This window comes from Schistocerca serialis, chromosome 1 (assembly GCF_023864345.2).
Source record: "Schistocerca serialis cubense isolate TAMUIC-IGC-003099 chromosome 1, iqSchSeri2.2, whole genome shotgun sequence".
Lineage (NCBI taxonomy): Eukaryota > Metazoa > Arthropoda > Insecta > Orthoptera > Acrididae > Schistocerca > Schistocerca serialis.
The window spans coordinates 381,350,291-381,375,804 of NC_064638.1; the positions used below are offsets into that span (position 1 = coordinate 381,350,291).

The following is a 25,514-nucleotide window of genomic DNA, read 5'->3' on the forward strand; positions in this document are numbered from 1 at the left end:
ACACGGGCAGCACCACCACAGAACACCCGATCGAGGTTTGCCGCTCGCCATGGTCGAATGTACTGACTGCCTTGCCACCTACTCCAACTCGCTGGCCACCTACTCCACTCGCTCACTGCCTACCGTGAGTCACTGGCCACCAACTCCAACGGAATGGTCACCTACCCAACTCAGTGGTCACCCAGCCAACTCAATGGTCACTAATTCCAATCCACTAGACGTCCACTACAACTTACTAACTGGATTCTCCAACCAACTGGCCACCAAATCCAACTCACTACCTAGCTACTCCAGATAATTAGCCAATTGCTCGAAATCATTAGTTGATTAGTCCAATTCGCCACCTGGCTATGATGTTGCAGTTGCCTTGCTACTTGTTGCATCTGGGCAGACCACAAACTGTTTTTCAGAACCAACTTGTGCTGCTCTGTGGATGGTGGTGAATGGTCGTTCAGTTCCACACTGCAGTGTTATAAGATTCCGACTGATCATTCACAAGGGCCATAAAATGGCTTATAATACCACATCGCAATTTTGCTACTGCTTACCGCACGAAAGTTCTCTGTATTCAATAACAGTATCGTTAACCTGGTATTTAGGTGACAGCTGTAGCCTGTCCATACTTCGAGGCAGTTAGGTAAATCAAGAACGGGAAATTATCTTTATGCTAAATGCATGAAACAATTTAAAACAGAGGCACAGACGCTGACAGTTAGATTACCCTTTAGTAATAAATTGTGTGTGATGCAGACGACACACTGATGTCGCAAATGCCGTGAACAGTAGCTAAGCTTCCATAAACTTGTTCTACACAACCCGCTGCATTTATACTCTTTCTTTCATATACGCTGGTGTCTGCCTTCCATCAGAAACTACTTCGATTTCTTCCCACATAAGCAGAAATGCTGTCTAAGATAATTCAGCCTTCTCTTCTTTCAGACTATGTTCTCCAAACCTGAATTCCAGTGTAATATTTCTGCTTGCAGGATCCGCAGTTGTGAAACAATCAGCCATGTCAGTGGCGTTCAGCTATAGAATCCGGATCGACAAAACGCTACACTACACAAAAAAAAAAATCACGTTCAGAGAGTGATCGCTCACAGATCGTCCTCAATACCGGACACAAACTAAACTTCGATACAGTCACCACCATCAAGTTGATATAATAAGTGAAGAGAAGCCTCGAAGATTTGGAATGTTACAACAAAACTGGCACATTTTACACATCCAGAGTGAAAAAGCTAAAGACTAATTTCAGTTTCCTGGCCATACACCATGAGCGAAAGTACAGTTCGGTGAAGTAGGCCTATATGACACTGCAACGTTTCAACTGGATAATTTTAAACGCCTCAACTGAAAATTATCACAAAATGCGAGTCTTTCGTCCTAAAAGAGCGCACAGAATAGATGCAGCACGAGCTCACGCATGTCGCCAGGGCGACGACCGCAACACACTAACGCTCTAACGCACAGGACTGGCATTATCGCGGACCGGACACACCAGCAGCCGGCGGAAACGGAGGTTTCCATCCGCTCGAGAATTTTTTTTTCTCTCTCTCTCTCTCTCTCTCTCTCTCTCTCCCCCTCCCTCCCTCCCTCTCTCTCTCTTTCACACACACACACATACACTAGCGCGCTAAGCGCGTATACATGAGGAGACATAGATAAGCCTCACATTAACTGAAGAATGGTGTTTACTTCGCAGTAGCTAGTTAGGTAGGGCTGTGGCAATCAGTCGTAAGGTTGATTTCATGCAGTTAATAGTATGAGGGGCGTTTGAAAGGTCCGTCCAAAGTCCGGGAGATGGCACCACCGGCGCGTATCGAGGTCATGTTTAGTTAGTAGCATCTTCGGAAAGAACGCACACCAAGTTTCAGCCATATTGGTCTATTTCTTTGAGTTTGGCATTAGGGTGAATCGAGGAAGTCGAGTGATTGTCAAAAAATGGACGAAAAAGAATTTCGTGTGGTGATTAAACATTACTTTATGAAAGGCAAAACGCCTCAGGAGACTAAAGAGAAGCTTGATAAACATTACGGTGACTCTGCACCTTCGATTAGAATAGTTTCAAAATTTTCGGAGTGGCCATATGGGCACAAGTGATGCTGAACGTTCTGGACGCCCTGTGGAGGTTACGACTCCAGAGATCATTGATAAAATCCATGATATGGTGATGGATGACATTATAGTTAAGGTGCGTGAGATTGCTAGTGCTGTGGGCATCTCGAATGAAAGGGTATATAATATTTTGCATAAACATTTGGACATGAGAAAGCTATCCGCAAGATGGATTCCGCGATTGCTCACGTTTGACCAAGAACAGAATCGTGTGAAGTGCTGCAAGGATGGTTTGCAGCTGTTCAGGAAGAATCCGCAGGACTTTAAGCGTCGTTCCGTCACTGTGGATGAAACATGGATACATTACTATACTCCTGAGACCAAACAACAATCTGAACAATGGGTTACCAAGGGAGAATCTGCACCAAAAAGGACGAAGACCATTTCTTCAGTCGGAAAGGTTATGGCGACTGTCTTTTGGGATTCGCAAGGGATAATCCTCGTTGACTATCTGGAAAAGGGTAAAACTATTACAGGTGCATATTATTCATCGTTATTGGACCGTTTGAAAACCGAGCTGCAAGAAAAACGCCGGCGATTGGAGCGCAAGAAAGTCCTTTTCCATCACGACAATGCACCAGCACACACCTCAGCAGTTGCGGTCGCAAAATTAATGGAAATAGGATTCCAACTCGTTTCACATCCTCCCTATTCTCCAGACTTGGCTCCCTCGGACTACTATTTGTTCCCCAATTTGAAGAAATGGCTGGCGGGACAAAGATTTTATTCAAGAGAGGTGATTGCAGCAACTAATAGCTGTTTTGCAGACTTGGACAATTCCTATTATTCGGAAGGGATTAACAAATTATAACAGCGTATAAATCTAAAAGGAGATTATGTCGAAAAATAAAAAAGGTTTACCCCAAACACGTAAGAGGTTTTTATTTTTGCACGGACTTTTCAAACGCCCCTCATATTTTAGAGGTACGGGATTTTGATCCGTCGAGTGACTATCTCTATAGCGACACAGTATCAATCAATTCATTTTCTCATTTTCGTGACACGGGATTCAGTTATAAGATTTTAGTCGAGTGAATAACGCTTATGTGTGTGTTTCTGTCACATCCAAATCAATGACTTAATAAATTTTAATGCTTGTGTTTATTTTCCATTACTGTACGGATGATAATGCAAGCAAGGAGGGAAGGCAGTACCTAAGTAAATAATTATGGATTTATCGTTTGCAGCAAATACGAAAAAAATCTCGTGGCTGAATACTGTGTTCCAGCATGGAAACACACTGCGTATACAAGGAAGCTAGATGTCCATTTGAATGAATCAATGAGTATTATTGCGGGTACACGAAAATCCACACCAATACCTTGGCTGCCGGCCGCTGTGGACGAACAATTCCAGGCGCTTCAGTCCGGATGCGCGGGGCTGGTACGGTCGCAGGTTCGAATCCTGCCTCGGGCATGGATGTGTGTGATGTCCTTAGGTTAGTTAGGTTTAAGTAGTTCTAATTGTAGGGGACTGATGACCTCAGATGTTAAGTCCCATAGTGCTTACAGCCACTTGAACAATTTTTTTTTGGCTGTACAGATCAGTAACATTCCACTATCCGAATTGCAACGCCAAGACGCAAACACTCAAGAATGGAGGAAGCTGCATCATTCCGACTATCCCTAAGAATTTCTAACTCATACAGTCTTAAACCACCCTCTTCAGACTGTTTGACATCACGCACTCCGCTGCGGCACAGTGGAAGAAACAACAGAGTTTGGCATTAAAGAAGAGTGGCGCAAGAGATGGAATGCTGCAACAACAAAACATCGACGTGCTCAAAATCCATCTGCCACTCTACCAGGATTTGATCCGAAGAGAGGAGAGCGGACAAGACTGAACAGGACAAGAACCGGTCACTCCAGGTGCAATGCTATAATGCACAAGTGGGATCTCCGAAAATCTCCAGCCTTCTATCATGGGGCCAAAAACAAACCGTTCAGCATATTGTCAGAGACTGCCCTCTGAAAAAGTATACAGGACCATTCAGTGACTTTATTAAGGCTTCTCCCTCTGCTATCAGTCGGCTTCATTTACTAGATTTTGAACTCTGATTAAATGAATCTATTCTAATTAACAGTCGTAGTTTTGTGGTTTAAATGTTCTCCTCCTTAGTATTATTAAATTATTAATTTTGAGGATTCAAAGGTATTAGCTATCTGGCTATATCCTTAAATGTGTAATTGCAAACTGTATGTGTTTCATAAATCTGTTGCTGTCATCATACCACAGGCTTAAATAAATTAAATAACTAAATAAGGGACGAAAAACTTACGTAGGAACAGAGGACTTAATAATGGAAAGTCCTCCATACTGCTCAGCTTATACAGAACTACGCACATAACTCATAAACCCCTAATGGTTAGTAAGTTCATGATCGGAACACAGAATTCGGCAAATGATAGTACACTAAAGAGGGGGAGAGGCGGCGAGTATTTTCTTGCATGACTGTGTATAGATTTTTGTCTGTCGAGATACGGAAGTCACAATGCGTCTTTTTAACAGGACGACTTTGTTTAATTATGATCCTTAGCTCTTGAAAATAGCAGTAAAGTAACATACCGTTTTAGAATTATTTGAGTGAAACTGTTCGCCAGTATGCGTGGTACATGCTTCAGCAACAACCAATTGTTTATTTGACGCCAAGGAATCATCCTTAAACTTGATGAAGTGATAATACGTGCCTTGAACATGGTTGCTGGGCCGAGCCCAACACTATTTGTCTATAATTGAATATTCTTCAGAACAACTTTTGGAAATTCCACGATGGTGTTCTTTAAATACAATAAGCAAACTTATTGTTCACAGGTCTCAAGCTACTTGCAGCAGTAATTTATCAATCTACACACAGTTTAGCTTCGTTGACTTATTTATAGTCATAAAACCACAGTCGCCATAGAGTTCATTATACATAAAACACTTACGGTAATGAATAAACCCATACACTCGCGTGAAGTGAGTTAGGAAATCTTTGCAAAATCTCCATCAGGATGGCACACGAAAATCCCCAAATTGGCGACTTCCATTCATTTGCTTCGCAAATACACAAGAGCATAATAGGAAAAGTTGAAGCAAAGTTAAAGATTTTTTTATAAAAGTGGATTAAGAGCATTTCCAGTTCTGCTCGAATATCTCAAGTTTCTCCGCCAGAAAAAATCATTGTCATTGACTGCGGGAACAGAGGACAGTTCAGTCCCCCGCTGTGTGCTGTAATAGAGCTAATGGAATGGAAAGTGTACTCTCGCAAGAAGTTTTAGTATCTGCACGACACACCGACTTTTACCGAACAATACGAAATTGCTCTTTGACATAAGCGAGGAGGATGGGAAAGGTTAAGAGGGAGGAGATGGGATAGAAAGGAATGAGATGGTGTGTGTGGGGGGGGGAGGGAGGGGAGGGGGGTGGCAGTGAGGTTGAGGGCGAAGCACACCTGGACGCTGGGAGAGAGCGGGGTGTGTTGTTTAATCAGCTAATGGTGGCGCGCAGGGCGTGGCGGCAAACAGAGCGCACGGGGAGTTACCGGGCACCTGCTCCAGTGCTGCCAACAGCGCTTTCTTCGCTGCCCACATTACGCTGTTTAGCCATATCGCTGCGAATTCTTCTTTCGTAAAATGCCTAATGGTTAAGGCAGACCATTCTTTTCAATTAAGTCAGTGTTTTTCAAGTGCAACATAATGCATAATTGCATAAACTTCTTCCATTCTGTGCTCTTACACGCCCAATCAGTGTATGCGATAAATATTTGACAACTTTTAGACGTAAAAACACTTTCGTTCCCTCCAACGCAGTTGTTACGAGTGTAAAAAGAGAGTTAGTTTAAAAACAAGGATTTTTGCCAGTTTTAATTCTTACTATATCATTTTAAATATCTTACGTCTAACAGCGTTCAGTTCATTTAGTGTACAAATAAACAATTTTCTAATTGCTAGTATTGACTTAATTATGATAAACCACGCCTTCCGAAAACTGTAGTATAGTCTCATATGGTCTTTGTTGCAAGAGTCTTCAATCCGAAGACTGGTTTGATGCAGCTCTGCACGCTAGCGTATCCTGTGAAAGTCTCATAATCTATGCACAGGTACAGTAGCCTAAATCCATTATATCTGCTTAGTGTAGTCTGTCTTTGGTGTTCTTCTACAAAATTTAAACCCCCTCCCTTTTCTTCCATTCTCCATGATTAACTGATGCCTCAGGATGTGTCCTATCAATCGATTCCATATCTTAGTCAGTTCCCTATTCGATTCAGGACCTTTTCATTAGTTGATCTATATACCCATCTAATCTACAAAATTTTGCTGTTAACATCACATTTCAAAAGTTTCTATTCTCTTCTTGTCTGAACTGTTTATCGTCCACGCTGCACTTCCGCACAATGGTGCACTCCAGACAAAAAGCTTCAGAAAAGATTCCCTAATACTTAAATTTCTCATTTTCAGAAAAACCTTTCTTGCTACTGCCAGTCTGCATTTTATATCCTCTCTACTTTGACCAATGTCTCTCACTTTCTGCCCAAATAGCAGACTGATGTATTACTTTTAGTGGAATGAAATGCAATGATCGTATGGCATTGATGGCCGGGAGTCCACACCTGGGGAATATGTGAGTGCAGGCTTTCTAGGCGAATTTCATACATGAAGTCTTCACGGGTTGTCAGCCGAGTAGCGTCGTCGTATCGTAGCAACGTTTCGATGGAATGCGTCTCCATCATCTTCAGGCGAAGATGATGGAGACGCATTCCATCGAAACGTTGCTACGAGACGACGACGCTACTCGGCTGACAACCCGTGAAGACTTCATACATGACACACCTGGGGAAGTTTGGCCTCCGAGTGCAAGTCTTTTCAGTTGACGTCACATTGGGCAACTTGTGTGTGGATGATGATGAAATGACGATGAGGACAACACGATATCCAGACCCTGTGCGGAGAAAATCTTCGACCTCAGCGGAAATCGAACCCGGGCCTGCCGCATGGCAGTCAGAAGCGCTGAGCGCTCCTAAAGAGACGGACATTTGCAGTGTCTCATTCCCTACTCTAATTCGCTCAACACGGCTACATTTCGTTACCCTTGTTTTACCTCTCTTGATACTCATCTTATAACCTCTTTCATATGTTGTTCAGGTCAATGAAAGCGACTATGTTTTGCTGTATAACGTGTCCGCCCCTGGTAGCTGAATAGTCAGCGTAACGGATTGTCAGTCCTCTGGGCCCGGGTTCGACTCCCGGCTGGGTCGGGGAATTTTCTCCGCCCAGGGACTGGGTGTTGTGTTGTCCTCATTATCATCTTATCATCCTCATCGACTGCAGGTCGCCGAAGTGGCGTCAAATTGAAAGATCGGCACCCGGCGAACGGCCTGCCCGACGCGGGGCCCTAGCCATACGAATAAATAAAAGAAAATAAGACTGTATAACGTAGGAAAAAGCTGAGTAGCGACAGCATGTATTGTTTGCTTGCATTTGCCCCCCCCCCCCTTTTCTTCGCAGCAATATGTAACATAATACGATGCTCTCTTCACATGTCTAACCGTGATTAGTGATTAAAGTGTTTCTTTTCTTTCGCCGTCATTCACTGATTATTATTCGCAGTTAAAAAAAAGAAACTTAATCTTTTCATGATAGCTAAACTTTTTAGTGAAATACGTAAATATAAGTCCACTGAATCGCTAAATGTGTTCTATTCAAGGAATCACGAGATTTCGTTGTTCCTGATGGAGAGTGTGGAAATCTTGCCAAAACATGAGGCGTTAAAAAGATATACAGTTGTTGAGCTCCATCTTCAACCGTAACTCGGACGATGTCTAAGGACACTTCCGTACGTAGTCCCACCGCGTGAGCATCGGCGTTTTATTTGGAGTTGCATGTTAAGATTTACAATGCAAGCGCCTTGCTGGGTGCCAGAATACAACTGCAAACATCTGGAACTCGATTGTGGTATGTCTAGATACCTTTTTGTTGCAGTATCATATTTATCGGCCGTGGTCATCTACTGTGTAAGTAAAAGCTGCCGCTGTGGTTCCGATTCCACGTCGGACTGTAGACCAACCTATACAGTAACTTGAACTGTTTGTTGGCTCAGAAACACATGTTTATTTCAGTGGACTGGTGTAAGATAATTTACCGAAAATAGTATTCTACGGCAGCTACAACCTTTTCCAACTTTGCCGGCCGGAGTGGCCGAGCGGTTCTAGGCGCTCAGTCTGGAACTGCGCGACCGCTATGGTCGCAGGTTCGAATCCTGCCTCGCGCATGGATGTGTGTGATGTCTTTAGGTTAGTTAGGTTTAAGTAGTTCTAAGTCTAGGGGACTGATGACCTCAGATGTTAAGTCCCATAGTGCTCAGAGTCATTTGAACCATTTTTTTTTCAACTTCGCGAGTAACAAATGGATACCGCGATAAAAAAGAATCGTTTGAGGTGACCCACTCACGGAGGCAGTTTTCGAGATCGTTAAAAGATGTAACGCGTTGTTCAGAAAGGCATGGATCGAAACAAATTATAACCGGAATGGGCGATGTCTGATAAATATGGTAGGTGGGGTAAGACATCCCGTCGAAGTGCCCTGAAGATTTCCTTCACTTGATTTTCAACATTTGATTTGGCATTGTTATGAAGCAGAATGACTCTGCCCGTTTCTGAGCATACTGCGGGCGTTTGTCTTATGTGCGTCATTCAAATTGAGTAATTGCGCTTCGTAGCGTTCAGCGTACAATATTTGAGACGGATGCAGCAGCCCACGATACACCACACCGACAATTGCGCATATCGTCACTCACCTCAAAATCGTTGTCTTTGAATCTTCGAAACCAATCCCTGCACGTTGTTTCCGACAGAATATGTTCTCCACACGCTTCCACTAGCAGACAATAACTTTGCGTAGCAGATTTCTTGAGATGAAAGAAAAAGAGAACCACTTCCAACAAATGCTGTTTTGAAGGTACAGAATTCGACATGTTCAGGGCACTAAATACTTATGTTCTTTCCACTCCACTCGAAAGTCACACACAGATTTGAAAGCATAATGTTTCTACTGACAAATAAGTCTAGCATCGCCGTCCGCTATCTTACAATGGTACAACTGCTGTCCACCCTTCAAGCAGCGAGAATTATTTCAAGCTCCCAATTTAAGAGTGTGAGTAGGCCTGTTCACAGACATGAAAAAAGGCGAGGACATACCATCTCGAGTACGACCACGCCTAGTTAAGCTCTGTGTTGTAACCAACTCTGGGTTAACGACTACCACACCCAGCAGTGGTTTTGGAATAACTCTGAAGGAACGTGTTCAGTATGTCAAAGAGAATGTTGCGAAAAACAGCACTGCACAAGCTAACCGCACTCGGCAGCAAAAAATGGTTGCGTGTCGCATTACGCTTCCTTCAGACATTGTTGCACATTTCCCCCCTCATTCTCTTCACGCTCTATTCACGCGTGCTTCAGATTGTGGCGCTCAGTCCCTCCAGTTTGTAGTTCAGTGCACTAAAGCGCCAGATTGCTTCAGTAAAATTACGTAAGTAATTCCTGCTTTCCAAAAAAGGAAGAAGGAAGCTTGTGATTTAACGTCTCACGGACAACAGTGTCATTGGAGTGAGAGGTAATACGCAGAGTCTCTTCCAAAGCAAACATCTGGGCATTCATCTTACGCGATACAGCTGTTGTGTTGGCAGAAGAGCCAACACCGTGTTACTAGGGGAGGCCGAAATGCACACGTTTTGGCTCACGCAGGCTAGCGTGAGGAGGGAAGAACTATACTAACGTGAGGTCTGGAACATGACAAGGAATTAGAATTCAGAAAGCGGACGTAATTAGTTTGATACTTAACTTTAATCCATTAATGATGAACGTGGCTCTTGACAGTACATGATTCACAATATTATCTGTTCAGATTATAGTAACTGAATATGGCGCTTTGCTAGGTCGTAGCAAATGACGGAGCTGAAGGCTATGCTAAACTGTCGTCTCGGCAAATGAGAGCGTATGTAGACAGTGAACCATCGCTAGCAAAGTCGGCTGTACAACTGGGGCGAGTGCTAGGGAGTCTCTCTAGACTAGACCTGCCGTGTGGTGGTGTTCGGTTTGCAATCACTGATAGTGGCGACAAGCGTGTCCGACGTATACTAACGGACCGCGGCCGATTTAAAGGCTACCACCTAGCAAGTGTGGTGTCTGGCGGTGACACCACAACAGGGACAGCACGGAAATCCTGAATATGGATGGCCGGACGGGGCTATGACTGCAGTACTCTGGAATGCGACTCCTTGGCCTTAACCACTGTGTGTCGATTTTTCATATTTTTGTGCACCCCATGTATACACTACTGGCCATTAAAATTTTCTACACCATGAAGATGACGTGCTACAGACGCGAAGTTCAACCGACAGGAGGAAGATGCTGTGATATGCAAATGATTAGCTTTTCAGAGCATTCACACAAGGTTGGCGACAGTGGCGACACCTACAACGTGCTGACATGAGGAAAGCTTCCAACCGATTTGTCATACACAAACAGCAATTGACCGGCGTTGCCTGGTGAAACTTTGTTGTGATGCCTCATGTAACGAGGAGAAATGCGTACCATCACGTTTCCGACTTTATTAAAGGTCGGATTGTGGCCTATCGCGATTGCGGTTTATCGTATCGCGACATTGCTACTCGCGTTGGTCGAGATCCAATGACTGTTAGCAGAATATAGAATCGGTGGCTTCAGGAGCGTAATACGGAACGCCGTGCTGGATCCCAACGGCCTCGTATCACTATCAGTCGAGATGACAGGCATCTTATTCGCATGGCTGTAACGTCTCGATCCCTGAGTCAACAGATGGGGGAGTTTGCAAGACAACAATCATCTGCACAACAGTTCGACGACGTTTGCAGCAGCATGGACTATCAGCTCGGAGACCATGTCTGCGGTTAGCCTTGACGCTGCATCACAGACAGGAGCGGCTGCGATGGTGTACTCATCGACGAACATGAGTGCACGAATGGCAAAAGTCATTTTTCGGATGAATCAAGGTTCTGTTTATAGCATCATGATGGTCGCATCCGTGTTTGGTGACATTGCGGTGAACGCACATTGGAAGCGTGTATTCGTCATCGCCATACTGGCGTATCACCCGGCGTGATGGTATGGGATGACATTAGTTACACGTCTCGGTCACCTCTTGTTCGCATTGACGGCACTTTCAACAGTGGACGTTACATCTCAGATGTGTTGCGACCCGTGGCTCTACCCTTCATTCGATCCCTGCGAAACCCTATATTTCAGCAGGATAATGCACGACCGTATGTAGCAGGTCCTGTACGTGCCTTTCTGGATACAGACAATGTTCGACTGCTGCCCTGGCCAGCACATTCTCCCGATCTCTCAGCAATTGAAAACGTCTAGCCAATGGTGGCCGAGCAACTGGCTTGTCACAATACGCCAGTCACTACTGTTGATGAACTGTGGTATCGTGTGGAAGCTGCATGGGCAGCTGTACCTGTCCACGCTATCCAAGCTCTGTTTGACTCAATGCTCTGGCGTATCAAGGCCGCTATTACGGCCAGAGGTAGTTGTTCTGGGTACTGATTTCTCAGGATCTATGCACCCAAGTTGCATGAAAATATTGTCTCATGTCAGTTCTAGTATAATATATTTGTCCAATGAATACACGTTTATCATCTGCATTTCTTCTTGGTGTAGCAATTTTAATGGCCAGTAGTGTATGTAGACGCACAACTGGAGAGAAGGATACGTGACTGCTATCCAGCTCCATCGTCCTTACTTGAACTTGCCTCTGTCTTGCAGTAAGAGTCCCTTGAAAACCATACAGGTCGTATATTTATCCATTCCGACACGACTGGAAGCTGTTTTGGATGCCAGTGGTTTGCTACACTGTATTAAGGATGGTAATGTGTAGTGTTTGTGCCGTTCCCATATTTTTGCCCCCCCCCCCCCCCCCCAGCGTGTGAGAGTGCACTAGGTCACAGCGACGATGGACGAGGAGAGATAAAGGAAGCGACAGTAATCTTGTTTCGGGGACCGTTCCAAACTTACGGACTGCTCGAAAACCTGAACTGCATTGACCCCGTCTTTAAAATGAACCCTGCTGCCACGGAATACGAATCCATTGCAGGTGTAGCGGCGATGTACTAGGGGAACTACTGCCGACTGGTATCGGCAGCGTCTGAGGTCAGGTGAAACATCGAGGAAACTTGGACTGACTTGCCACGCAGAAGTTTCCGCGGCCGCGGACAATGAGTTACGAGACGGAGGAGGTCGGCGGCGTGCAAAATAAGAGGGGAGGGGTGGGGGGTGAGTTTCAGCAGAGCACCGACGGCCGACCTCGCCGGGTCCGGCGGCAGCGGCTCTCGCTATCGATTAGCGGGCTGGCTGGCTAGCCCGCCACGGGTCGCAGTCGCCGCTGCCATCGGCTTCCCAGCTGCCACGCGCCGGCAGCCAGCCCGCTCTGACTGTGGCTCCCCTGCTGCAACCTGCAAAGCAACTCGCCTCGCCAGTTGAGGCGGCCTTGGGCCGGTATTACACTATCAAATTTCTTTGTCCAATATCTTTGTCAAAGATATTTGATAGTGTAATAGGGACTTTGTCAAATGTCGTCCAATATTTGATCAAATCTAGGGCCTCGCTGTATATTTGATCAAAGAAACCGCTTGTCTTCTGTTCGCTGCAATGTGACATATTATCACATGGAGCGCTAGCATCGCTGCAGCGTTCTGTCGTCTGTAGTGTTTTTATAACCATTGCCGGTAAATACAATTGGTGTGTGCCGACAACTACAAAGTTAATAGAGATGTCTGAAGCTGATGAGGCGCTTTACAACGTGAGGCACCCTGAATACAAAAATAGATTAAGAAGATTGGAGACCTAACCTGACCTGACCTAACCTAACCCAACATAACATAACCCTCTCCTGTAGCAAGGAATCGGAGTGTTATAATGAGCCTGTCTTCTGAAGATGTAGCAGTTCTTAAGTGAATGTTGTGCTTTGTGATATGAGGATACACTTCATTGAGCACATACAGAAATGTATGCTCATCCATTCTTAAGTAATTGATGTACGACTTGACGTCTTCCACTGTAAGCTCACGTAACAAGTTTTGTTGAATGCTTTTATCGTGTCGTCGTAAAACCCACGGCTTCACCCAGATTAGATTAGTTTTTCGTTCCATAGATCCATGCTGAGGAGATCCTCGTGGATGTGGAAAATGTCGATTATTTTTAAGCTGAAATAACAATACTAATAGTATGAATAAATACAATACATCATTTGTTTCTATTAAAAATTTCGACAATGGAGTAGAAGGAGTTGGCCAGTAGTAAGTCTTTCAGGCTCCTTTTAAACTGATCTTAATTTGTAACTAAATTTTTGATGTTTCCTGGCAAATTATTGAAGATGAGTGTTCCTGAGTAGTGGACCCCTTTTTGAACTAAAGTAAGTGCTTTTAAGTCCTTGTGCAGATCATTTTTGTTCCTGCTATTGTATGTATGAACTGAGTTGTTTGTTGGAAAAAGAGATATATTATTTACGACAAATTTCATTAAGAAGTAAATATACTGAGAGGCAGTAGTTAGTATACCCAGTTCTTTGAAGAGGTTTCTGCAGGAGGTCCGTGAATTTACTCCACAAATAATACGTATTACACGCTTTTGGACCTTGAAAACTTTTGTTTGACTTCAAGATTTACCCCAAAATATTATCCCATATGACATTATGGAATGAAAGTATGCAACTTTTTCATTTTTGTGTTGCCTATGTCTGCTAACACTCGAATTGCAAATGCAGATTTGTTAAGGCCTTTCTGCAGTTCTGTGGTGTGCTCCTCCCAACTGAATTTATTATCAAGTTGTAATCCCAGGACTTTTAAGACTGCCAACTTCGTATGTATGGTTCCATTTTTTCCCCCACTTCTTTTCCGCATGTGCACACAATGCAATTGGAGTACGTAGAACTGCTGCGGTTAATAACAAGTTGTTGTCAGCCATCTTGAACTTTGACGAAAAATTTGATGACAGTGTAATACCCCTTCTAGCGCTACGTCAAAGATCTTTGTCAAATATATTGGACGGAATATTGGATCACATCTTTGATCAAATCTTTGACAAAGAAATTTGATAGTGTAATACCGGCCTTACCAAAGTTACCCTATACTGGCCGTTCAACTTGCAGAATCCCGAATGCGGCAAGCGACAGACGTCAAATTGCTATGAAGTGTGTTCACTACTACCTCGGATATGCAACTGTCATTCAGGACTCGCACTTTTCGATGTACAGGAAATCCAACAAATCGAAAATATTCCTACATTCTACATCTACATCTACAGCCTTACTCTGCAAGCCACCTGGCGGTGTGTGGCGGAGGGTACCTTGAGTGCCTCTATCGGTTCTCCCTTCTATTCCAGTCTCGTATTGAAACTTCCTGGCAGATTAAAACTGTGTGCCGGACCGAGACTCGAACTCGGGACCTTTGCCTTCCGCGGGCAAGTGCTCTACCAACTGAGCTACCCAAGCACGAATCACGCCCCGTCCTCACAGTATTACTTCTCCCAGTACCTCGTCTCCTACCTTCCAAACTTTACAGAAGCTCTCCTGCGAACCTTGCAGAACTAGCACTCCTGAAAGAAAGGAGTCGTGCTTGGGTTGCTCAGTTCGTAGAGCATTTGCCCGCGAAAGGCAAAGGTCCCGAGTTCGAGTCTCGGTCCGGCACCCAGTTTTAATCTGCCAGGAAGTTTCATGTCAGCGCTCACTCCGTTGCAGAGTGAAAATCTCATTCTCAGTCTCGTATTGTTCGTGGAAAGAAAGATTGTCGGTATGCCTCTGTGTGGGGTCTAATCTCTCTGATTTTATCCTCATGGTCTCTTCGCGAGATATACCGGGTGATCAAAAAGTCTCTGTACCGTAGAGGAACTGTTCGGAGACGATGATGGTCTGCGTCAGCATCTGCGATGAGTTTGAACGTCGACTTCGCTCTAGACTACAGCGTCCAGCATTGTTAACTCTTCTGGCTTAATTCTCAAGCACCTCATCCAAACTGTATGCAGCACAGCTCAGGCCGTCATAAAGGGGAAGGGTGCACATACCCCATATTAATGCCCACTGATAAGCGTCCAGATGCTTTCGCCGAGATAGTGTACATACACTACTGGCTGTTAAAATTGCCACACCAAGAAGACATGCAGGTGATAAATGGGTATTCATTGGACAAATATATTATACAAGAACTGACATGTGATTACATTTTCACGTAATTTGGGTGCATGGATCCTGAGAAATCAGTACCCAGAACAACCACCTCTGGCCGTAATAACAGCCTTGATACGCCTGAGCATTGAGTCAAACAGAGCTTGGATGGCGTGGACAGGTACATCTGCCCATGCAGCTTCAACACGATACAACAGCTCATCAAGAGTAGTGACTGGCGTATTGTGACGAGCCAGTTGCTCGGCCACCATTGACCACCAACCTTGTGTGAATGCTCTGAAAAGCTAATCATTTGCATATCACAGCATCTTCTTCTTGTCGGTTAAATTTCGCGTTTGTAGCTCATAACTTCGTGGTGTAGCAATTTTAATGGCCAGTAGTGCATTTCCTCGTCACATGAAATGGTGCAATGGTAGAATCGTGCTGTTGCGGTTTTAAGAGCATCGTGTTGAATACTTGGTCCACAAGGGACGCCATTACGAGTGCTGCGACTGTTGATCAATGCAAAAATAAAACAGCTTCTGCATTATCACTTGTTTATTTCGCGACTATGCGTTTCGGCGGTTCACACCATCTTATTCAGGTGGAGAATTGTTTAATTACATGGCTGGTATTGGTAAAGAGTACAGACGTCTTTTCACAGTCGCAGACCACGGGTAGAGTTGGTTGTTTTGCGTCTTTTGCTAACGATAAAAACTGTTTATTTAAAAAAGGCACTTCAGAGTTTAAAAACATTAACATTTATTCGTACGATGATGATTTTCTGTTGGTGTAAGGCCAACTATATTCGCCTTGTATCATTCCTGTCGATCATATCGAACGATAATCGCAACTTACTTACAGTGTGGAAAATGGAAATTTTAGAATATGTGACACTGAAATCTGTCTTAAGCAGTCAAGCGTAACTGTGGCCCATGTATTTTTTATTATTTTAAATGCTGTATTATCCGATCAGATTCTTGTACTCTGAAGTCTAAATAATGGTTTGTCTTTTATTAAAACGAATGTGTTCAAGTGCCGGTCGGTGTGGCCGAGCGATTCTAGGCGCTTCAGTCTGGAACCGCGGGACCGCTACGGTCGTAGGTTCGAATCCTGCTTCGGGCATGGATGTGTGTGATATCCTTAGGTTAGTTAGATTTAAATATTTCTAAGTTCTAGGGGACTGATGACCTCAGATGTCAATTCCCATAGTGCTCAGAGCCATTTGAACCATTTGAATGTGTTCAAATATACTCTTCCCTACTTCACTCACACAGCAGTAACATTTACTTTTTGATAAGGGACTCAACAAACGGCTGAAGAATATCCACAGCATCACAGTGAGTATTAATAATAACTATGGACAATAGCGAAAAGAAAACCAGTTCACTTTCAAGCTGCGACATCAGACTATAAGATGAATTTTTTTTAGCAAATAGTTTCCTCAGAATCGAATGAGAACGACTGCATAGCGGAGTGATTTTTAATTTTTTACGCGAAAAGTAAAGGTTTTACGTAGAAACCAACTACAGAGGAGGATGTAGAAATGCTACACATACATGAAAGAATTTTTTTTTGAGACGCAGCACGTGACATGAAGTTTCCCTCGCCGTGCATCGTACGATACATATGCGCGGAGCGGCCAGCACTCCATTTGCGCCGGCAGTACGACACGAACTGTATCGGTGTTGTATCGCTCTTGTCCCAGTGTATACGAGTTAAGTTGCTTCAGCTTTGTTCCTACGCACCTCAGTCTGACAGCGCCTTACAAATCGTTCTCACATATGCACATGTGATTTACTCTAGACACAGACATACGAGCTTAAAAATGGTTCAAATGCCTCTAAGCACTATGGGGCTTAACATCTGAGGTCATCAGTCCTCAACAGTTAGAGAACTACCTAAACCTAACTAACCTAAGGATATCACACACATCCATGCCCGAGGCAGGATTCGAACCTGCGATCGTAGCAGCAGCGCGGTTCCGGACTGTAGCGCCTAGAACAGCACGGCCACAACGACCGGCTATGAGCTTAAATGTTCAGTCTCTTCAAACCTATAATCATCATCGTCGTCGTCAACGTCAACAGCAACAGCAATAACAACGAAAAAGGTCGCACAAAAGCTGGAATTCAAAATAATACTATAACCGTCACAACAGACGCAAAGGGTCTGACTGTAAATGAAAGTACTGACTAAAGACGGCACAAATGCGTCGAAACATGTTAAGCTTGCGTAACAGGAGGAACTGAATTGCCATAATTTAGTTTGAAAGACGGTTGCTGGTAGAGATTTAAACACAACCGATGACTGTTACCACGAGTTGTCTGTCTTATAAAGTATATTTGACCTGCGCACCAATGATTCTGGGTGCAAGTCTACGAACAGCAAAAGAAGTAGCCCCTGACCTAGTGGCTCAAGTGATTAATCTGCTGACGCGTATTTTGATACCCTGCCATCCTCTGCCAGTTCTGTTCATTTGATTAACCTGGCACTACACAGTCGGCTCGATGGCCGGAAGAGAAAGAGAGAGAGAGAGAGAGAGAGAGAGAGAGAGCGCTCGGCGCGTGCCCCTTAATCGCACGCATTGCGTCATCTCCGGCCGTGACATTCAACGCCCCACGCACGCACTCCACACCTGGGCCCAGCCACAGCGGCAATTCAAACAGCTTGCCGCGCGAGTTGTGCGCACTGAAACTCATACTAAATCTATTGTTCAGTGTTTATGTTCTGTTTGTTTGAGACCGCAGTCCTGCAGTATTTTAGAAAGGACAACACTTCCCGCCTATGTCGTTGTTAAATGTATTTATTCATGAAGATCACGATTGCGGCCAATAATTCCATTCCTAAGTGATAACTGTTACAACATGAATTGCTTAAAGACCAATTCAGCTTTAAGGATACATTCTGTTCCCGAAATACAGTGGTTTAACAAGACCAATACAAAATTTATTATACACTACTGGCCATTAAAATTGCTACACCACGAAGATGACGTGCTACAGACGCGAAATTTAACCGACACGAAGAAGATGCTGTGATATACAAATGACTAACTTTTCAGAGCATTCACACAAGGCTGGCGCCACTGGTGACACCTACAACGTGCTGACATGAGGAAAGTTTCCAACCGATTTGCGTACCATCACCTTTCCGACTTTGATAAAGGTCGGATTGTAGCCTATCGCGATTGCGGTTTATCGTATCGCCACATTGCTGCTCGCGTTGGTCGAGATCCAATGACTGTTAGCAGAATACGGAATCGGTGGGTTCAGGAGCGTAATACAGAACGCCGTGCTGGATCTCAACGACCTAGTATCACTAGCAGTCGAGACGACAGGTATCATATCCGCATGGCTGTAACGGGTCGTGCAGCCACGTCTCGATCCCTGAGTCAACTGATGGGGACGTTTGCAATACAACAACCAACTGCACGAACAGTGCGACGACGATTGCAGCAGCATGGGCTATCAACTCGGAGACCATGGCTGCGGTTACCTTTGACGCTACATCACAGACAGGAGCGCCTGCGATGGTGTACTCAACGACGAACCTGGTTTCACGAATGGCAAAACGTCAATTTTTCGGATGAATCCACGTTCTGTTTACAGCATCATGATGGTCGCAGCCATCCGTGTTTGGCGACGTCACGGTGAACGCACGTTGGAAGGGTGTATTCGTCATCGCCATACTGGCGTACCACCCGGCGTGATGGTATGAGGTGCCATTGGTTACACGTCTCGGTCACCTCTTGTTCGCATTGACGACACTTTGAACAGTGGACGCTACATTTCAAATGTGTTACGACCCGTGGTTCTACCCTTCATCCGCTGCCTGCGAAACCCTACATTTCAGCAGGATAATGCACGACCGCATGTTGCAGGTCCTGTACGGGCCTTTCTGGACACAGAAAATGTTCGACTGCTGCCCTGGCCAGAACATTCTCCAGATCTCTCAACAACTGATAACGTCTGGCCAATGGTGAGTGAGTAACTGGATCGTCAGAATACGCCAGTCACTACTCTTGATGAACTGTGCTATCGTGTTGAAGCTGCATGGGCAGCTGAAGCTGTACACGCCGTCCAAGCTCTGTTTAACTCAATGTCCAGGCGTATCGAGGCCGTTATTACGGCCAGAGGTGGTTGTTCTGGGTACTGGTTTCTCAGGATTTATGCACCCAATTTGCATGAAAATGTAATCACATGTCAGTTCTAGTATAATATATTTGTCCCATGAATACCCGTTTATCGTCTGCATTTCTTCTTGGTGTAGCAATTTTAATGGCCAGTAGTGTAGCTCTTCCTATGTCTCTATGAAATACACCGTTCGGTTTAGGAGGACATCGTCCTCGTGTCAACGATGTTTGTACAGGATTTCGTTTTCCCTGGTCTTACCCGCTTCAGCACGGGGTCGCCATGTTACTCTGGATTTGGCAGAATTAGTGGTAGGGGGTGACCAGATGCCTTCCCGTCGCCATTCCTTTCCTCCTTCGGGGCGGAACTAGTGTACCTTCTCCTGTCGGCGTTAGTGTTCTCCGACGAGGAACGATGTTCGTACAGAATTTCGTCTTTCTGGTCTTATCCCGCATCAGCACGGGGTCGACATGTTACTCTGGATTTGGCAGAGTTAGTGGTAGGGGGTGACCCGATGCCTTCCCGTCGCCATCTCTTTCCTCCCCCGGGGCGGAACTTGCGCACCTCCATCTGCCGGCGTTAGTGTTTTCCGACGAGGAAGTGAGAGAACGTTCGTGAAGTGTTTGCGAACTGTGTAACTGAGGCGAGACAGGACCGGCAATCACGCAGTCGGACGCAGGAAACCGCCCGAAAACCACATCCGGGCCTGCCGGCACACCGGGCTGCTTCGATCCGCGGTTGGCGACCCTCCCGGAATCCCGGAAGCGGCGTGCTAACGCTCGCGGCTATCGGGCGGGTCCATGTTTATACAGAGTGTTTGACCATTACAAGTACAAATGAAAGTTGCAAGTAGAGCACAATGAAACAAGTAAATAATCCTAGTAAACATTTGTCCGAAAACCGTACAAGTTCAATCATGCCAGTGGAACAACAGTGATGATGATGATGATGTTTGGTTTGTGGGCCGCTCAACTGCGCGGTTATCAGCGCCCGTACAAATTCCCAACCTTTGCTCAATCCAAACTCGCCACTTTCCTGGATGATGATGAAATGATGAGGACAACACCGACACCCAGTCATCTCGAGGCAGGTGAAAATCCCTCACCCCGCCGGGAATCGAACGCGGGACCCTGTGCTCGGGAAGCGAGACCACGATCTGCGGACACGGCAGTACAACAGTGTTAACCATTTAACCTACAACCACGTGTGAGACTCGTGGTCTGGTATTCGGGCCAAATGTGATTATCACGGGCCAGGACAGTTGTACGTCGGTCGGGTAAGGTTTGCACGAAAAATAAAAATAAATTTAAAAAAAGCAGTGAAACAACGTCGCACTGCAAGAGATGCAAAATTGCTCTACACGTCCACGTATGTTTCGAATGCTATCACACCCCTGAAGCTTAATGACATGTGTTGTTGCTTTTTGTAAGAGCGCTACTTTGTAAACTGTGGGTATCTTCAGGGACTGGTGATACGGCATTGATTTATATTGTATTGTATTGATTGATAATAAATCTTTTGTGGCACTTTTAAGACTATTATTACATGAGCTAGTGAGGGTATATCAAGAATTGCACAAAATCAATTCAGGTCGATCTTACACATGTACTTCCATTCCGTAAGTCATATGCGGTTGGTACAACGTCGGACCGATTTTGGAGCCTTGAAACGATTCCAAGACCGGGCAATCTTTGATGATGATGTTTGGTTTGTGGGGCGCTCAAATGCGCGATCATCAGCGCCCGTACAAAGTCCCATTCTGCACACACTCCAATCTAGCCGTGAATGATGATGGAATGATGAGGACAACACAAACATCCAGTCCCAGGGCAGAGAAAATCCCCAACCCTGCCGGGAATCGAACCCAAGACTCCGTGATCTACACTCCTGGAAATTGAAATAAGAACACCGTGAATTCATTGTCCTAGGAAGGGGAAACTTTATTGGCACATTCCTGGGGTCAGATACATCACATGATCACACTGACAGAACCACAGGCACATAGACACAGGCAACAGAGCATGCACAATGTCGGCACTAGTACAGTGTATATCCACCTTTCGCAGCAATGCAGGCTACTATTCTCCCATGGAGACGATCGTAGAGATGCTGGATTTAGTCCTGTGGAACGGCTTGCCATGCCATTTCCACCTGGCGCCTCAGTTGGACCAGCGTTCGTGCTGGACGTGAAGACCGCGTGAGACGACGCTTCATCCAGTCCCAAACATGCTCAATGGGGGACAGATCCGGAGATCTTGCTGGCCAGGGTAGTTGACTTACACCTTCTAGAGCACGTTGGGTGGCACGGGATACATGCGGACGTCCATTGTCCTGTTGGAACAGCAAGTTCCCTTGCCGGTCTAGGAATGGTAGAACGATGGGTTCGATGACGGTTTGGATGTACCGTGCACTATTCAGTGTCCCCTCGACGATCACCAGTGGTTTACGGCCAGTGTAGGCGATCGCTCCCCACACCATGATGCCGGGTGTTGGCCCTGTGTGCCTCGGTCGTATGCAGTCCTGATTGTGGCGCTCACCTGCACGGCGCCAAACACGCATACGACCATCATTGGCACCAAGGCAGAAGCGACTCTCATCGCTGAAGACGACACGTCTCCATTCGTCCCTCCATTCACGCCTGTCGCGACACCACTGGAGGCGGGCTGCACGATGTTGGGGCGTGAGTGGAAGACGGCCTAACGGTGTGCGGGACCGTAGCCCAGCTTCATGGAGACGGTTGCGAATGGTCCTCGCCGATACCCCAGGAGCAACAGTGTCCCTAATTTGCTGGGAAGTGGCGGTGCGGTCCCCTACGGCACTGCGTAGGATCCTACGGTCTTGGCGTGCATCCGTGCGTCGCTGCGGTCCGGTCCCAGGTCGACGGGCACGTGCACCTTCCGCCGACCACTGGCGACAACATCGATGTCCTGTGGAGACCTCACGCCCCACGTGTTGAGCAATTCGGCGGTACGTCCACCCGGCCTCCCGCATGCCCACTATACGCCCTCGCTCAAAGTCCGTCAACTGCACATACGGTTCACGTCCACGCTGTCGCGGCATGCTACCAGTGTTAAAGACTGCGATGGAGCTCCGTATGCCACGGCAAACTGGCTGACACTGACGGCGGCGGTGCACAAATGCTGCGCAGCTAGCGCCATTCGACGGCCAACACCGCGGTTCCTGGTGTGTCCGCTGTGCCGTGCGTGTGATCATTGCTTGTACAGCTCTCTCGCAGTGTCCGGAGCAAGTATGGTGGGTCTGACACACACCGGTGTCAATGTGTTCTTTTTTCCATTTCCAGGAGTGTAGAAGTAGCAACGCTAATCACCAGACCACGAGCTGCGGTCCCGAGCGAACGTGTTTACATTTTGGGCCCGGGCCGTTGGAACTTAAATCGTAGGTTAAAGGGTTAATGTATACGGCTACGCTTGTGCCACATCGTATGGTGAAAGGATGCGTATGTGCTACATGTAAGATGGTCCATTGGCGTACTTCCTTGCGCCTGTTCGATTATTCGTGTGCCGGCCGTTGTGACCGAGCCGTTCTAGGCGCTTCAGTCCGGAACCACGCGACTGCTGCGGTCGTAGGTTCGAATTCTGCCTCGAGCATGGATGTGTGTGATGTGCTTAGGTTAGTTAGGTTTAATTTGTTCGAAGTTCTAGGGGACTGATGACCTCAGAAGTTAAATCCCATAGTGCTTAGAACCACTTGAGAATTCTTGGCACAAATCTCCGACAACTACTGTCTTAGTCGTGGCTCGTCAGTATCATGGCCTTCCAGGTTTGCCGCCTTAAACATGCTGGATTTTTTTGTGGAGATATTTAAAAGCTTTCGAGTACCCCAGCCCTGTTGACAGTGTCGATTAAACCAGGGAACGCATTGTGCATAGTTGTCAATGCATTCAGAACACCCCTGCTATTGTTAGCGTCTACTGGCTTCGAATGTGCTGACGTGCTGAAGGTTGCCTTCACATAAACAGAGGCCATGTGGATCACATGATCTAATGTGTTTATCCTCAAGCGCTTATCTGCAGTTTGGATCCTCTGACGCTCTGTTATATAGTGCTCACGTATTCCGTCATAATACATCTCATCGGAGAAAGCCTTTGATTTCCGGATCTGTGTTCATTAGAATTGTTTGCTTATTTCATTGTCCTCTGCTTTCGCTTTCGTTTGTAGCTTGGGTATAACGAGAAATGAGTTCGTTATTTATATAAAAGAACGTAGGAATTCACGAAAAAGAATACATTTCGAACAGGGCGTCTAAACATCGATTCACTCAAAGTCTTATGAACACATTACTTACTGCAATAAGTGTCAAATGTCACATCTAGTGGATGCACGGTGAGAATTCCACTCGCACTGACACACGTTGAAACATTCAAGATACAAACACATCCACTAAGTTATATTTCTTGTCTATGACAGTTGATAACATGAATAGAGGAATGATAACAATGAAAATTTGTGCCGGGCCGAACTCAAACCCGGATTTCCCGTTTTACGAATCGGTCGCCTTAACGTTAACCGCTTTAGCTATCCGTTCACAGCCCACGGCCAGACACAAACTTCCATATGTCGTCGTACGTGCGTCGCAACTCTTAGTTCTACACACATTATGTGACTCCCGAACAGGAGAGGACATTTTAGTTGAAAGTCGTTGCCTGACATTGGCGGATAAATATGGTATTGCGGAGCCTCTGTTGTTAAAAAGAAAGAATGCATGCATGTCCGAAGGAACTCTGCGTCGTTCTTAGCAACAGAGGCACTGTAGCATCGTACAGTTGATAACACTGTCCCAGGAACAAATTAAAGTAATCCGATTCCCTCGGTTCCGAACAAGGTTTCCTTGCTTGTCAGGCGAATACAGCAACTACAAGTGCAAGTTTAAATATTCTCATTTCAGATTCCATCTGCCCTACTCCAACTGAATCTGAAACAGCCCGCTCTGTTTCTTGGGGTCATCATCATCATCATCATCGTCGTCGTTTTCCAACTCCAGTTTCCGGGGTGTGGTGTACAAGCGCTCGCCATCTCATTTTGTCTTCATACATCTTCTGTTCCAAGACAAATTCCCATTTGTGTCCTTTCTCCTCCGTAGCTGATCTTACAGTCTCCATCCAAGGTTTTCTTGGCCTTCCCCGTCGTCTTATTGCGAGGTTCAGGTTGAAATTCTTGTTGTCAGGTCTTCCACTGTTTATTCTCATTATGTGCACATACCACTGAAGACTGCGTTTCCTTATGGCACTGGTAACAGGAACCTCAATACCAGCTACTTTTCTGTTCACCTCATTCCTGATTTTGTCCTTGCTAGCTGTCTGATTCTTAGTTCTAATGAATCTCATTGCTATTGCCTGAATTCTGCTGATGTCTTTTTTTAGTAGGTTACATGTTTCTAAATCATATGTGAGGACTGGTACGAAGTAGGTGTGGTATGTAGTCGCTTTTGCTTTTCGTGGCATTTTATCGTCCCAGAGAAGATTTCTGATTTGAGTGTAAGAACTGGATACTTTCTGTGTCGTGCTGAGTATTTCCTGCTTAATGGTGTTGCCTTTCGTGATCATGCTTCCTAGGTACTTGAAATGGAAAACAGATTCCCTGCTTCTAGAAATGTATCTGAGATTGTTCCTTGCCTGCTGATGGCCACTTCTAGTGTCTTTGTTTTACTTATTTTTAATCCGAAATGTTGTTCCAATGGTTAAGTTTATTCTGTGCTTCAGCTTCTGTCCCTCCCTATACCATACATCATCAAAAACCATGGCATTTGGTTCGCTGTGTATTTTCTTGATAGATTTTATAATCTTGTCCATTACTATTACAAACATGAATGGTGATAGGGTACTCCCTTAGTGGATACCTCTATTTGTTTCAAACCATTCTTATCATCCATTGTCTATCAGGACACAGCTGTAACACTTTTCGTATAGCATCTTGACTTTATCGATTAGGTACTTTGGCAACGTTAGGTCTTCAAAACTCTTTGGAGTAGAGAATGGAAACTACAAAAACAAAAACCTATTTATACACGTGGGATATAGAAACGTGGTTGACCCGAGGACAGTCTGCTCTTAAAATGAACGATGCACTGACGC

The 25,514-nt window shown here is 45.4% G+C and overlaps 1 protein-coding gene and 1 non-coding gene across 2 annotated transcripts in view; both read right to left on the minus strand.

Moving 5' to 3' along the window:
* Positions 1-25,514, minus strand: part of LOC126470940 (uncharacterized) — a 520,283-nt gene that overhangs the window by 44,615 nt on the left and 450,154 nt on the right. The gene's annotated exons all lie outside the window — the stretch shown is intronic.
* Trnap-cgg (transfer RNA proline (anticodon CGG)) lies at positions 14,548-14,622 on the minus strand. The gene has a single exon. It is a non-coding gene; the product is annotated as a tRNA-Pro (tRNA).